At 36.9% G+C, this 14,680-nt stretch overlaps 1 long non-coding RNA gene across 3 annotated transcripts in view; it reads left to right on the plus strand.

Annotated features, from left to right (window-relative positions):
• LOC123595279 overlaps positions 1 to 14,680 on the plus strand; it is a 194,736-nt gene that overhangs the window by 1,436 nt on the left and 178,620 nt on the right. For all 3 annotated transcript variants that reach the window (XR_006711106.1, XR_006711105.1, XR_006711110.1), the window contains exon 2: positions 6,580 to 6,622. This is a non-coding gene — a long non-coding RNA (uncharacterized LOC123595279). The remainder of the gene's footprint in view (positions 1 to 6,579; positions 6,623 to 14,680) is intronic.

Here is a 14,680-nt window from a genome sequence, read left to right on the forward strand (position 1 = left end):
GTTTTGGACAGCGTGTGGATGATTCAAGAATTGGTTGGCATATATATCCTGCCTTCCCTGTATCATGTCCTCCCATTCATTTTGATACCATTAGGAGCCTGGTGCTCATGCATATGGACACCCAGCTCAAATGCCCAGCTATAACTCCATCTAGTGTTGCCATATTTGTTTAAAAAAATAAAGGCTTTTTTGTTAAATTTGAATTTTAGATAAACAATACTTTTTAGTAAAAGTATGCCCCATTAAATATTTGGAACTTGCTTGTTCTAAAAACTTATTTGTTGTTTGTTTGAAATTCAAATTTAACAAGATATCTTGTATTTTCTTTGGCAAACCTATTCCTGTCCTACTGCTTCATCACCTTTTGGGCCTAGAAGCCTTTTTGCTTCATGTTGGATCTAAGAATATAGATACTGGAAGTATCTGTTGGCCCTCAGCAGGAAAGACCTGGGTAAAAGTCACTGCTAGCCTTCTTGGAGCTGTGTAAGCAGAGACCTCAGGGACCACCTACTCAAAAGCATTCTCTAAAATTGAAGGCGTGGGTTTTGGTCCCACTGATTCCTTGCTCTTTGGGGTTGGGCATAGCAGGAAAAGAGCCAGAATTGAGTTCTGTAAAGCAGTAGGTCCAGTAGAGGGACCCCTCTTGCCCAATTCTTTTTTTTTTTTTTTTTAATTTTTTAACATTTATTTATTTTTGAGAGAATGTGAGTGGAGGAGGGGCAGAGAGAGAGGCAGACAGAATCTGAAGCAGGCTTCAGGGTCTGAGCTGTCAGCACAGAGCCTGATGCTGGGCTCTATCTATGAACTATGAGATCGTGACTTGAGCTGAAGTTGGATGCTTAACTGACTGAGCCACCCAGGCCCCCCACTCTTGCCCAGTTCTAAGGGTGGGATTGTTCTATAGCATTCATTGACCTGGGAGACTTGGAATTTTCCATGATAGGGATTTTGCTTGATTGTGGATTAAAAGGTTAAGGGAATATATAACAAATAACACAGACTGGATGGCCTCTACAACAGAATTTTTTTTTTTTCCTCAAAAGCTCTGAAGTCTGGAAGTCTGATATCAAGATGTTGGCAGGATTGGCTTCTTCTGCTTTATCCCTCTTTCTTTGGGCATCTTTCCCCTGTGTCTTTAAATGGTCTCCCCTCTGTGCTTGTGACTAATTTTCATAATTTAATTAAATGACCACATTTTAACTTAATTACATTTCTAACAACCCTATGTCCAAGTGTAGTCACATTCTGAGATAATGGGAACTAGGACTTCAACATATAAATTTGGAGGGGGTATAATTCAGCCCATAACAGGAGGCAAAAGACTGGAAGGATTGCTATATGAACCTAAAATCTTCTAAAATTATAGCAGTAATTGGGGCTAAAAACCAGTCCTCTGACTTTTCTTCCTTATGACCCTTAATATGGTCATTCTCCAAAATTCAGTCCTCGGTGCCCTGCTTGTCTCACTCTACTCTTTCCCAGAGTGGGCTGATTATAGTGGTAACTAAATATATTTGTCAAATCTTACTCAACTATATACTTAAAAAAACTTAATCTTGGGGTACCTGGGTGGCTCAGTCGGTTAAGCATCCAACTTCAGCTTAGGTCATGATCTCACAGTTTGTAGGTTCAAGCCCTATGTCGGGCTCTGTGCTGATGGCTAAAGCCTGGAGACTGCTTTGGATTCTATGTCTCCCTCTCTGCACCCCCGCCCCCCACATTCTGTCTGTCTCTCTCTCAAAAGTAAATACACATTAAAAAAATTTTTTAAGGCTTAATCTTATTGTTTATAAGTTGTAACTCAATAAACTTAACACATTTTGTAAAAAGTGACTATCAACATTTAATTATTGATATGGAAGAAAATTTGAAAACCACCTTTCTCCCTAGAATGAAGAGGGAAAAGACAAAGAAGTGAAATCAATGAAATTTAAAGAAATAATAAACATAGGATCAGAGTACTGAGAAGCAAACTTTGATTAATTACGACCTGAGCTGAAACCAAGACTCAGATGCTCAACTGATTGAGCCACCCAGGTGCCTCCCCCACCCCCCCCTTTTTTTCCAGAAAAGACAGTGTACAAAGGGCAAAAAAAAGTCAGAACTTGGTCAATAAACTAAATGCCAGAAATTAATGATGACACAACTACAAAGATGGGGAGGGAAAATATTGTGGCTCAGTAATTGTTTAGATTATCTATATGCTGTTCATTGATGGATAAAAAAAAAATTCAAACTTTTAATTCCTTGAAAATATATCTTCCTTAAGCTGTTCCTAAAGACATAAATCCAGCTGACAGGGTCAAAAATGAGAATTTCAAGAAAGCAGAATTTATGGTATAAAAGTATTCTGTTGAGACTAAACACGGTTAGGACTTAATAATTGTAAGTAGGGTATATTTGTCAACATTTTGTTGCATAACAACCACAAAATTTGAATTGCATAACTCATTAATCTTGATTGGCTAGTATGGTTCAAGTTCAGGCTACAATGCCTGTCTGCACATAGTACTTGTTCAATAAATATGTGTTGAGTGAATGAATGATATTAATAACTATATAAAATGCCTTAAGCATACAGATAACCACAAAGAAATGTTAAAATAAGCTGAGTATCTTCAAAATGTTACATGTCATGGAAGAATGACATAAACCCGAGGTGTTTCTTACTAATTTTTTTTTTTTTTACTTTTTTTATGTAAGCTCTGCACCCACTGTAGGGTTTGAACTCACAACTCTGAGATCAAGAGTTACATGCTCTACCAATTGAGCCACCCAGGCACCCTTTAAACCAGAGTTAAAACAAACAAACAAACAAAAAACTCAGGAAAGAGGTAATGTAACTCAAGAAGGGAAGGAAAGTAATATATATATATATATATATATGTGTGTGTGTGTGTGTGTGTATTTTTTTTTTAAATGAAGACTAAACTAGATGTGACACATAATGCCTAAAGAGAAATAGCAGGTGAAAGGGAAAAAAATAAAAAATAAAAGAGAGGTAAATAGATTTCAAGAGAAAATAATAAATATTGAAAATAAGCAAAGAAGATCCAACATAATTATAATAGGAATCACTACAGAAGAAAACTAAAACAAAGATGTGGAAGAAATAACTAAAAGTTGTAATTCCAAAAGTATTTCCCGAAAATTAAAAAGATTTGAAACCATATATTGGAAGAGCACATAAATACCTGTGAATATCAACCCAGATGGCAAATAGCAAGACATATTCTAATAAAATTTAGACTTAAAAATATTTTTTTTTAATTCCTTAAACATTTAGACAAAAATAAGCAAGTGACCTATAAGGGAAAGAAAATTATATTACCGTCACAGTTTTAACAACAAGTCTTTATGCTGAAAGAAAATGGAACATTGTATCTAGGAAGCTCAAAGAAATAAAATGTGATCCAAAGATTTTATATTGGGCAAAAAGTGCTTTTAAAATATAAAGGCACAGGGGTGCCTGGGTGGCTCATTCAATTTAATGTCTGACTCCTGGTTTTGGCTCAGGTCATGATCTCACAGTTTGTGATTGAGCCCTGCATCAGGCTCTGCACATTGGGTTCTTCCAAGCGCAGAGCCTACAAATGTGTGTATATATATATATATATATATATATATATATATATATATATATGTATACACATACATATATAGGCACAGATAAACTATTAACATCGTGCAGGCACTCTGTGGGTGTTGTTCTCATGAGTACTCCTAAAGAATTTATTTGAAAGCCATCAAATATGTTTAAATCCATCAGTTCTTTTTGATTTTCTTTTTAAACTGGTTATCTTTGGAGAATGAAAGGAAAAGATAATTCATTGTTATGAAAATTGACAAGTATAGGAAAAGAATCAAGTTTTTATATTGCCTTTACTCAGAAGGGTTCTGCTGGGTAATTAAATAATAGATGAGAGAGAGTGTTTCTTTATAAAAGTATTCCAACTAGTAAATGAGAAAGAAATGGTAAAATTTGATCACTCAGCAAGCCTGGCCCAAATTCCTAACCTATAAAATCATAAGATACAGTAAAATGGGTATTATTATTTTTTTTTAATTAAAAATTTTTTAATGTTTATTTTTGAGAGAGAAAAAGTTGTGAGTGGGGGAGGGGCAGAGAGAGAGGGAGACACAGAATCCAAAGCAGGCTCCAAGTTCTGAGCTGTCAGCACAGAGCCCCATGTGGGGCTCAAACTCAAGAACTGCAAGATCATGACCTGAGCCAAAGTCGGATGCTTAACCAACTGAGCCACCAGGCACCCCTAATTGACCTTTTAAGTTAAAATAAATATTTATGTAAGGCTGCTGTGATGCTTAATTTTATGTATCAATTTGACTGGGCTAAGGGATGCCCAGAGAGCTGGTAAACATTTTTGAGTGTGTCTCTGAGAGTGTTTTGGAAGAGTTTAGCATTTGAATTGGTAGACTGAGTAAAGAAGATTGCCTTCATCCGATATCGGTAGATATTACATAATTCTTGAAGGGCCTGAATAGAAAGAAAAGTAGAAGAAGGGCAAATTCACTCCTTCTGCTTGACCTGGGACATCCATCTTCTCTTGCCTTTGAGCCTGTTTTCAGGCTTTCAGACTTGGGTCTTGGGCTTTTGAAGTAGAGCACCAGCTTTCCTGGACCTCTAGCTCGGAGCAGGACTTCTCAGCTTCTAAAAGTGAATAAACCAATCCCTATAATAAATCTCTTTCTGTATACTTACATATATTGTACCAGTTCTGTTTCTCCATAGGCTCCAGACTAATATAGCTGCTAAAATCTTGTTAATTGCTTGTTAGCTTTGAAATAGGCTCAGTGAAAATGTTTTATAGAAGCCTCAAATTTCTTCATTAAATAGGAGGAAAGATTGTCAACATTTTATTTTTATTTCTTTTTGCTTTATATTTACCAAAATAAAACCATGAAGCAATTCAAGGAAAGAGAAATCCTTCCAAATTTGAATTGAATAAGAAGCAAAACAAAATAATAAACAGCAACAGAGATTAAAAATAGGGTTTGCAAACCTGGATCCCTTCTTAACTTGATATCTTAAAATGTAAACCACACCTAGTTGGTAATGGAAACTTGTATAAACTAATCTTACGTCCACACATAAATATGAAATGGAAAATACAAGATACCAAGTCATAAAACTAAGTAGATCTTTCTTCTTTGGTAACAAGAAACTAAGACAAATATTACCAGTTTGTAAGTAAATACTTCTTTTCTCAAAATAATAATTCATAATTTGGTGAGGTAGAGGGGATGGTCATGAACCTCTTTTGAGAATCTTATTTTTAAGAAGCCATGGAATGCTTTAGAAAAACCTGCATATGCATGTTATGGATTGTACATAATTTCAGGAGGGTCATGTACCCTCTAGTGCTCTGTGCTCTTCATAGTGAGAAATTTTTTTTTTCACATTGATAAATTATGACACACAGGTCCTGAATCCTCATAACTGGTGGAATTAATGATGATTCTATCCCTATATGTGCCTTTTAAAAAAAGTTCTATTTAAATTCCAGTTAGTTAACATACTGTGTAATATTAGTTTCAGGTTTACAATATAGTGATTCAACGCTTCCATACAATACTCCGTGTTCATCACAACAATTGCACACCCTAATCCCCATTACCTATTTAACCCATCCTGCCACCCACCTCCCCTCTGGTAACCATCAGTTTATTCTCTATAATTAAGAGTCTGTTTCTTGGTTTGTCTCTCTCTTTTTGTCCCCTTTGCTCACTTGTTTTGTTTTTAAATTTTACATATGAATGAAATCATATGGTATTTGTCTTTCTCTGACTGACATACTTCACTTAGCATAATACCTTCTAGTTTGTCCATGTCATCACAGATGGCAAGATTTCATTCTTCTTTTTATGGCTGAGTAATATTCTGTTTTATATGTATACCACCTTTTATTTATCCATTCATTAGTCAATGCATAGTTGAGCTGTTTCCATAATTTAGCTATTGTAATAACGCTGTACAAACGTAGGCATTCATGTGTCCCTTCAAATCAGTATTTTTGCATTCTTTGGGCAAATACCTAGTAGTGAAATTGCTGGATCATAGGATAGTTCTATTTTTAACTTTTTGAGGAACCTCCATACTGTTTTCCAGAGTGGCTGTGCCAGTTTGCAATCCCGCCAACAGTGTAAGAGGGTTTCTTTTTTTCCACATCCTGGCCAACACTTGTTGTTTCTTGCATTTTTAAAATTTTAGCCATCCTGACAGGTATGACATGATATCTCATGGTTTTGATTTGCATATCCCTGATGATGAATGATGTTGAGCATTTTTTTTTCATGCATCTGTTAGCCGTATGGATGTCTTCTTTGGCAAAATTTCTGTTCATGTCTTTTGCCCATTTTTGACAATTCATTTTTTGAGTGTTGAATTTTATAGGTTCTTTATATATTGTGGATGCAAACTCTTTATCAGATATGTCATTTGCAAATATCTTCTCCCATTCTATAGGTTGCCTTTTAGTTTTGTTGATTGTTTCCTTTGCTGGGCAGAAGTTTTTTTTGAAGTTCCAATAGTTAATTTTGCTTTTGTTTCCCTTGCCTCAGGAGACATATCTAGAAGGAAGTTGTGATGGCCAGTGTCAAAGAGGTAACTGTTTGTGTTCTCTTCTAGGATTTTAATGATTTCATGCCTCCAATTAGGTTTTTAATCTATTTTGAATTTATTTTTGTGTATAGGGTAAGAATGTGGTCCAGTTTCATTCTCTGGCATGTTGCTGTCCAGTTTTCCCAACACCATTTGTTGAAGAGACTGACTGTTTCCCATTGGATATCCTTTCCTGCTTTGTCAAAGATTAATTGACCATATAGTTGTGGGTTGATTTCTGGGTGTTCTATTCTGTTCCATTGATCTCTGTGTCTATTTTTGTACTAGTACCTGTACTGTGTTGATCACTACAACTTTGTAATATAAGTTGAAGTCCAGAATTGTGGTGCTTCCAGCTTTGCTTTTCTTTTTCAAGATTGCTTTGGCTATTCAGGGTCTTTTTTTTTTTAATTGCTTTTTAACATTTATTCATTTTTGAGAGACAGAGAGAGGCAGAGCATGAATGGGGGAGGAGCAGAGAGAGAGGGAGACACAGAATCTGAAGCAGGCTCCAGGCTCTGAGCTGTCAGCACAGAGCCAGATACTGGGCTAAACTCACGGGCTGCAAGATCATGACCTGAGCTGAAGTTGGATGCCCAACCAACCCAGATGCCCCTATTTGGGGTCTTTTGTGGTTTCATATAAATTTTAGGATTGTTTGTTCTGGCTCTGTGAAAAATACTGGTGGTATCTTGATAGGGATTGCACTAAATGTGTAGACTGCTTTGGGTAGTATAGACATTTTAACAATATTTGTTTTCTTAGTCCGTGAGCATGAAATGTTTTTTCCATTCATTTGTGTCATCTTCAGTTTCTTTCATCAGTGTTTTATAGTTTTCAGAGCACAGGTCTTTTACTCTTTTTTGGTTTATTTGTGGGTATCTTACAATTGGTGTAATTGTAAGTAGGATTGATTCCTTAATTTCTCTTTCTTCTGCTTAATTATTGGTATATAGAAATGCAGCAGATTTCTGTATGCTGATTTTGAATCTCATGACTTCACTGAATTCATTTATCACTTCTAGTAGGTTTGTGTGTGTGTGTGTGTGTGTGTGTGTGTGTCTGTGTGTGTGTGTAGTCCCTCACATTTTCTATATAGAGTATCATGTCATCTGCAAATAGTAAAAGTTTTGCTCCTTCTAATTTGGACACCTTTTATTTCTTTGTGTTGTCTGATTGCTGTGGTTAGGACTTCCAGTATTATGTTAAACAACAGTGGTGAGAGTGTACATCCCTGTCTTGTTCCTGACCATAGAGGAAAAGCTCTGTTTTTCCCCACTGAGGGTGATAGTAACTGCGGGTTTTTCATATATGGCGTTTATTATGTTGAAATCCTTATAAACCAATTTAGGAGATTAAAAGTATTGAGTATGTTTCACCTTTTGATAATTACCTGCTATATGTTGATGACTAGCATAATAAATTTTCTGGAAAAAGATGGGATTTAAATTCTATATAAAACACATAATGCTTGATTTTCAATAACTGCCCATTAAAGAGAAAACTTCATGTTGTATCTCTTCCTTATTTGATTTTTTTCATCCTAATTTCTTTTTCTCTTTTTATTTTTCTAGTTAAGTATGTCTTATAATTGTTAGGGCACTTTCAACTAGAAATTTGAGTTCACACAAACACACAAGACTTTACTTTTTTCTCCCTGTGTTCTTGCAATTCATTTTCCTCATGACACTGTGGGGTCATCATTTTGTCATTGTCTACACCCACAATGTCAGGATGGTATTTGATACTTTGAGTCATTCAGTTCACACATCTATCCCAAACTTTACCACATCTGTACTTGTGGCATCTCATTTTTTTTGCGGTAATAATGCTTGCCTTGAAATAAACCTTTTATATCTCCCATTCTGCAACTATCATTTTTCACAATATATTTAACTCAAATTGTATCATTGTAATCAGTCTCATATATATATATATATATATATATATATATACACACACACACGTATATACATATATATATATATGTATATATATGTATTTTTTTTTCTTGAAATGATTTTTACATGGGGTGCCTGGGTGGCTCAGTTGGGTATGTGTCTGACTTCAGCTCAGGTTATGATCTCACAGTTTGTGAGTTTGGACACAACTCTGACAGGTCAAAGCCTGGAGCTTGCTTTAGATTCTGTGTCTCTCTCTGTCCCTGCCCTCCCCCCAACTTGTGTTCTCTCTCTCTTTCTCTCTCTCTCTCTCTGAAAAGTAAATAAATATTAAAAAAAAAAAAAAGAAATGGTCTTTACAAAGATTTTCCCAAAAAAGTTATTCCTTTCCTTCAGCCATTTCAAATTCTACAAACATTAAGTATAATTCACAATTCTTCTTACTGCCAGATCTACCTTAGTTAGTTGAAACACAATTTTCAGGATAAATTTCATTTTAACGTTTTACATCATTGTGCAATATATGTGCAATATTTGTGCAATATATCTGTGGACTATTCCTACTGAGTTATTTGATAATATTATAAATGCTTTGCATTATACATGTCTATACTCTTGAAAGTACAAACATTACTGAACCAAAGACATGGATTTCAAGAAATAGTCATGGATGATATATTTATAGTTGTCTGTAATGAGTAAAATGAATTCTTCATAAGAAAGCAATTTCAAAATTACAAGGTCATTATGAAATTAAAGACACCTGATCCCATCTCTTCTGTTGATTAGTGGTGGGATATTCTTTAAATTTCCTCATCTGTACAATAGGGAAAATAGTACTTGCACTAAAGGGTTTCTGTGCATTAAATTTGAAACAATTCATGCTTAGGGTAAGGCCTGACATATAGTTAATAGCAAGTAAATATTTATGATTTTTAAAAATTTATTTATTTATTTTGAAAGAGAGAGATGTGGGAGGTGCAGAGAAAGAGGGAGAGGGAGAGAATCCTAAGCAGGCTCTGTATGCTCAGTGCAGAACCTGATGTGGGCCTCAAACTCACAAACTGTGAGATCATGACCTGAGCCAAAACCAAGAGTTGGCTGCTTAACCACCTGAGCCACCCAGGCACACCTATGATTTTTTTTTTTTTTTTTTTTGAGAGAGAGAGAGAGCACAGTGGGAGAGAAGGGTAAAAGGAGAGAGGGAGAGAAACTTAAGCATTCTCCATGCTCAGCATGGAGCCCGACATGGGGCTCAATCCCATGGCCCTGTGATCATGACCTGAACCAAAATCAAGAGTTGGGTACTCAACCAACTGAGCTACCCACGTGCTCTGATTTATGATTTTTAAAGTAAAATTCACCTTATTTAAGAGTTAGTCTCCTAGTAAGCAAATTATGTGAAAAAATCACTTTTAATTAAAATTACCGTGGGATGCCTGGCTGGCTCAGTCAAAAGAGCATACGACTCTTGATCTCAGGGTCATGAGTTTGAGCCCCACATTAGGTATAGAGATTGCTTAAATAAATAAAACTTTAAAAAATTAAAAAAAAATTAAATTACACTTGTAAATTCAATAAATCAGTAGTAAATTATAGAGTACATAGATTTATAATAGTACATAACTCCTATTAATTTATTTAATTAATCATTATTGTGTGCCTAGCCTGTGCCAGGGACAATGAGAGATGATGGGAAATATAAGAATGAAAAGTCTGATATGATTCCTGTCCTCAGAGGGCTTAATGTCTGTCAGGAAGACAACTAACCATAAATTACAAAATAGTACAAATTATGCTATGATAGTGGAAGTATAGAATTCTAGAAGAGTTCTTAGGATTTTAGTAGAGGAAGCCAAGGAGAAAATGACAGCTGAGTCCTGAAGGAGGATTAGAAGTAAACCCGTAAATGAGGTAAAATGATGACAAGGATAGAAGAGGCTGAAGTCCTATAAAGGCCATGTAAGGGAGTCTGTTTTTAATCTTCAGGGCAGAGGAAAGGATTAAAAGTTTTTAAGCAGTTATAGACTCTGGTGTTATATAAACATTGAATTGGAGTGCAATATCACTAATGGTCTATCTTTAAAAAAGAATGACAGCTAATAAATTCAGAGAAATGATGAAATTGGAAAACCACCACTGTGCATCCTTAAAATAATAATTTAGAGAAGAATCATTAATTGATGATGGTACAATGAATGGGTGAAAGGATGACAAGGAACAGGATAATCACAAGATATTCAAGTTTTCATCCCAGAGATGATTTACTAATTAGAAAGCAAAATCTGTATCCTTACAATGGAGAGATATGGTGAGCTTGACATGGTGTGCCTCTTGATATAACGCAATACTAAGTTGTTACATGTTGAATTTTGTCTTCCCAAAATTCATATGTTGACATCCTAACCCCCAATATCTCAGAATGTGACTGTGTTTGGAGATATGGCCTTTAAAGAAGTAATTAATATAAAATGAGGTCACATCGATGGACCTTATCTAATACAACCCTTGTCCTTATAAGAAGTGGAGATGAGCACACAGATTCACTGAGAGGAAAGACCATGTGAAGACAGAATGGATGTATACAAGCCAAGAAGAGATGCCTGCAGAAGAAACTAACCTTGATGACACCTTGATCTTTGATGTCTAGCCTCCAGAATTGTTGTTTAAACAACCCAGATTAGTCCATCCAGGGGAGTTGGCAGAGTAGGAAGACACTAAACTCCCCTGTCCTATAGATACAACTAGATAACACTCTCATAAGTTTAAATAACCCAGAAAATGACCAAAAGACTGGCAGAACAAACTCCACAACTAAATGTAGAGAAGAGACCACACTGAAGAGGATAGGAAGGCAGAGACATAGTCAGGAGCTAAACAGACAATGGGACTGTCTGCTGGAGGGAGGTACACTGGGGGTGTTGAGAGGAAAGAGAAACCCTCACATCAGGGAGCCCACATGGGGAAGATGAATCCCTATAACACTTGGCTTTGAAAAACAAAGGGGCCAAATTTTGTGAGTTCAAACAACCAGTGAGACTTAAAACCTAGAAGTTTAAAAATCATCAGGCTTGGCTCTGGGAGAGCAAGGAGGGCAAGAGAAAACTGAGTCTCTGCCCTTGTAGGGACAGCACAATTAAAAGCAGAGATACAGAGATACCAAATAGAAGCAAGAGTTTGAAAAATGCTTGGGGAATACCAGAGGGAGATTTGTTTGCTAATCTCAGAAGATGTGCTGGGGGGACAGAGATTAATGGGAGACTTGTCCAGGAACAAAGGAGCTGGAAGGTACCATTTCCCTTCTCCATGCTCCAGCGTAAACACACATTCACCTGTGGGAACCAAAAAGATGCTAACACTACCTAACTTGCTTATACTGTGCAACCCACCCAATCCCCTCCCCACTTTCAAACCAGCCCCATGGCTGCTGGTACCCTCTTGCTGAGAACAGGCATGCAAACCTTACTAATGCTGAATGTCCTGCCCCTGAGCACTTTGCAGTTCTGTCCCCTCCAATGCCCCCATCCAGTACACCCTTGGCTGGATCCCATCCAAAATGGTGCCACAAGTCTGGCAGTATGCAAACAGCCCTGAAAGAAGCTGGCACCACTTCAAAGTGATTCTTGTCTCAAGTAGAAGGAAAGATAACCAAACATACCAGTCTCACTGTGCCCCAGCAGGGGGTAGGGCAGACAGCTGGTCTGACTGTAGGCTCCACCCACCAGTGAAACCTTCTCCAGAGACAATACAGGGAAGTGCCCTGTAGTTTGGTGGTATTGCATGTCTGGCAAATACCTGGTCTAACTTAACTCAAGCCCAAGTCAGCCCCAGACTGGTCCATTAACACCACAGGAACCAAATACAGCCCACAACAGGCCAAAGAAACCTACTGCAGATGACAGGACTCATGAAAAAAGTGGCCAAGACACAACAACAGGGTGCAAGAACACACATAGCAGGCAATCCCTGAAGCCCCAGATTCTAGTGACAAGAGGACACTGCACTGCAAGGAACTATTGGACCTCTTCTTCATAAGTCTACTACTTTCTTTTTTTTTTTTTTTAAATTTTTTTTTTTTTCAACGTTTATTTATTTTTGGGACAGAGAGAGACAGAGCATGAACGGGGGAGGGGCACAGAGAGAGGGAGACACAGAATCGGAGACAGGCTCCAGGCTCTGAGCCATCAGCCCAGAGCCCGACGCGGGGCTCGAACTCACGGACCGCGAGATCGTGACCTGGCTGAAGTCGGACGCTTAACCGACTGCGCCACCCAGGCGCCCCAGTCTACTACTTTCAAGAGTAAGAGATATCGCTGACTTTCCTAACACACAGATGCAGGCAGAGAGAGTTAGACAAAATGCAGAGACAGAGGAATATGTCACAAATAAATGAATGGGGCAAAATCACAGCAAGAGACCTAAGTGAAACAGAGATAAGTAATATTCCTGGTAGAGAATTTAAAGTAATGATCATAAAGATACTCACTGGATTTGAAACAAGAGTGGAAGGACAACAAGACCTCTAACAAAGAGATAGAAAACATGAAAAAGAATCAATCAGAGATGTAGAACTCAATAAATGAAAATAAATATAACACTAGATAGAATAAGTAGTAGACTAGGGGAAGCAGAAGAATAGATCAATGACCTGGAGGACAGAGTAATAGAAAGCAATCAGGCTGAACAGGTGAGAGAGAGAGAGAGAGAGAGAGAGAGAAGAGAGAATAACCTAAGGGAAGTCCATGACACCAGGGCATTATAACATCCATGTTATAAGGATCTCAAGAGGATAAGAGGGATGCCTGGGTGGTTCAGTCAGTTAAGTGTCTGACTTTTGATTTCAGCTCAGGTCATGATCTCACGGTTTGTGAGCTTGAGCCTTTCATTGGGGTCTACACTAACAGTGCGGAGCCTGCTTGGGACTCTCTGTCTCTGTCTCTCTGTCTCTCTCTCTCTCTCTCTGCTCCTCCCCCACTCACATGTGCGCTTTCTCCCTCTCAAAATAGGTAAATAAATTTTTAAAAAAAAGGAGAAGAGAAAGAAAAGGGGCAGAAAATGTATTTGAAGTAATAATAGCCAAAAACTTCCTGAATCTGGGGATAGAAACAAAACCAGACCTAAGAGGCAGAACGATCCCCCAACAAAATCAACTCAGAGACCCACACCAAGACATATAGTAATTAAAATGACAAAAAGTAGCAATAATAAGAGAATTTTAAGAGCAGCAAGGAAAAGAATACAGTTACACACCAGGGAACCCCTCCCCTACCTCATAAGGATATCAGCTGATTTTTCAATAGAAACTTCACAGGCCAGAAGGGAGTGGCACAATATATTCCGAGGAATAAAAGGAAAAAAAAAAAATCAGCAGCCAAGAATACTCTATCCAGCAAGATTATTGTCCAAAATAGGGGGAGATACAAAGAGTTTCCCAGACAAAGTTAAAACAGTTCATGCCCACTAAGCCAGCCCTATAAGAAATGTTAAAGATTCTTTCAGTGGAAAGGAAAGGCCGTAAGTAAGAGTAAGAAAAGTAAGAAGCACAAAATCAGTAAAAATAAATATATATGTAAAAATCAGTTAAGGAAGTTATAAAATAAAATATAAAATGGTTACACCATTTACGTAAAATGCTGGAGGGAGAGGAGTAAAGAATGGGTTCAAACTTATGCAACCATCAACTTAATATATAATGCTATATTAAGAAGATGTTACATACAAACTGAATGGTAACCACAAATCAAAAACCAGTAATAGATATGCAAAACATACAGAAAAGGAATCCAATTGTTATCACTAAAGAAAGTCCCCTAATTGTGAGAGATGAGAGCAGGTGAGAAAAGGAACAGAGAATAACTACAAAACAACCATAAAACAAATAACATAATGACAATGAGTATATACCTATCACTAATTACTTTGAATGTCAATGAACTAAATAATCAAGACATAGGGTGGCAGAACAGATGAAAAAAACAAGATCCATCTATATGCTGCCTAGAAGAAACTCATGTCAGACCTAATACTCATGCAGCTTGAAGTAAAGGCATGGAGCAGCATTTATCATGTAAATGGATATGAAAAGAAAGCTGGAGTAGCAGTATTTATATCAGACAAAATAGACTTTAAAACAAAGACTATCACAACAGACAAAGAAAGA

This window comes from Leopardus geoffroyi, chromosome B1 (genome assembly GCF_018350155.1).
Source record: "Leopardus geoffroyi isolate Oge1 chromosome B1, O.geoffroyi_Oge1_pat1.0, whole genome shotgun sequence".
NCBI classification, from domain to species: domain Eukaryota; kingdom Metazoa; phylum Chordata; class Mammalia; order Carnivora; family Felidae; genus Leopardus; species Leopardus geoffroyi.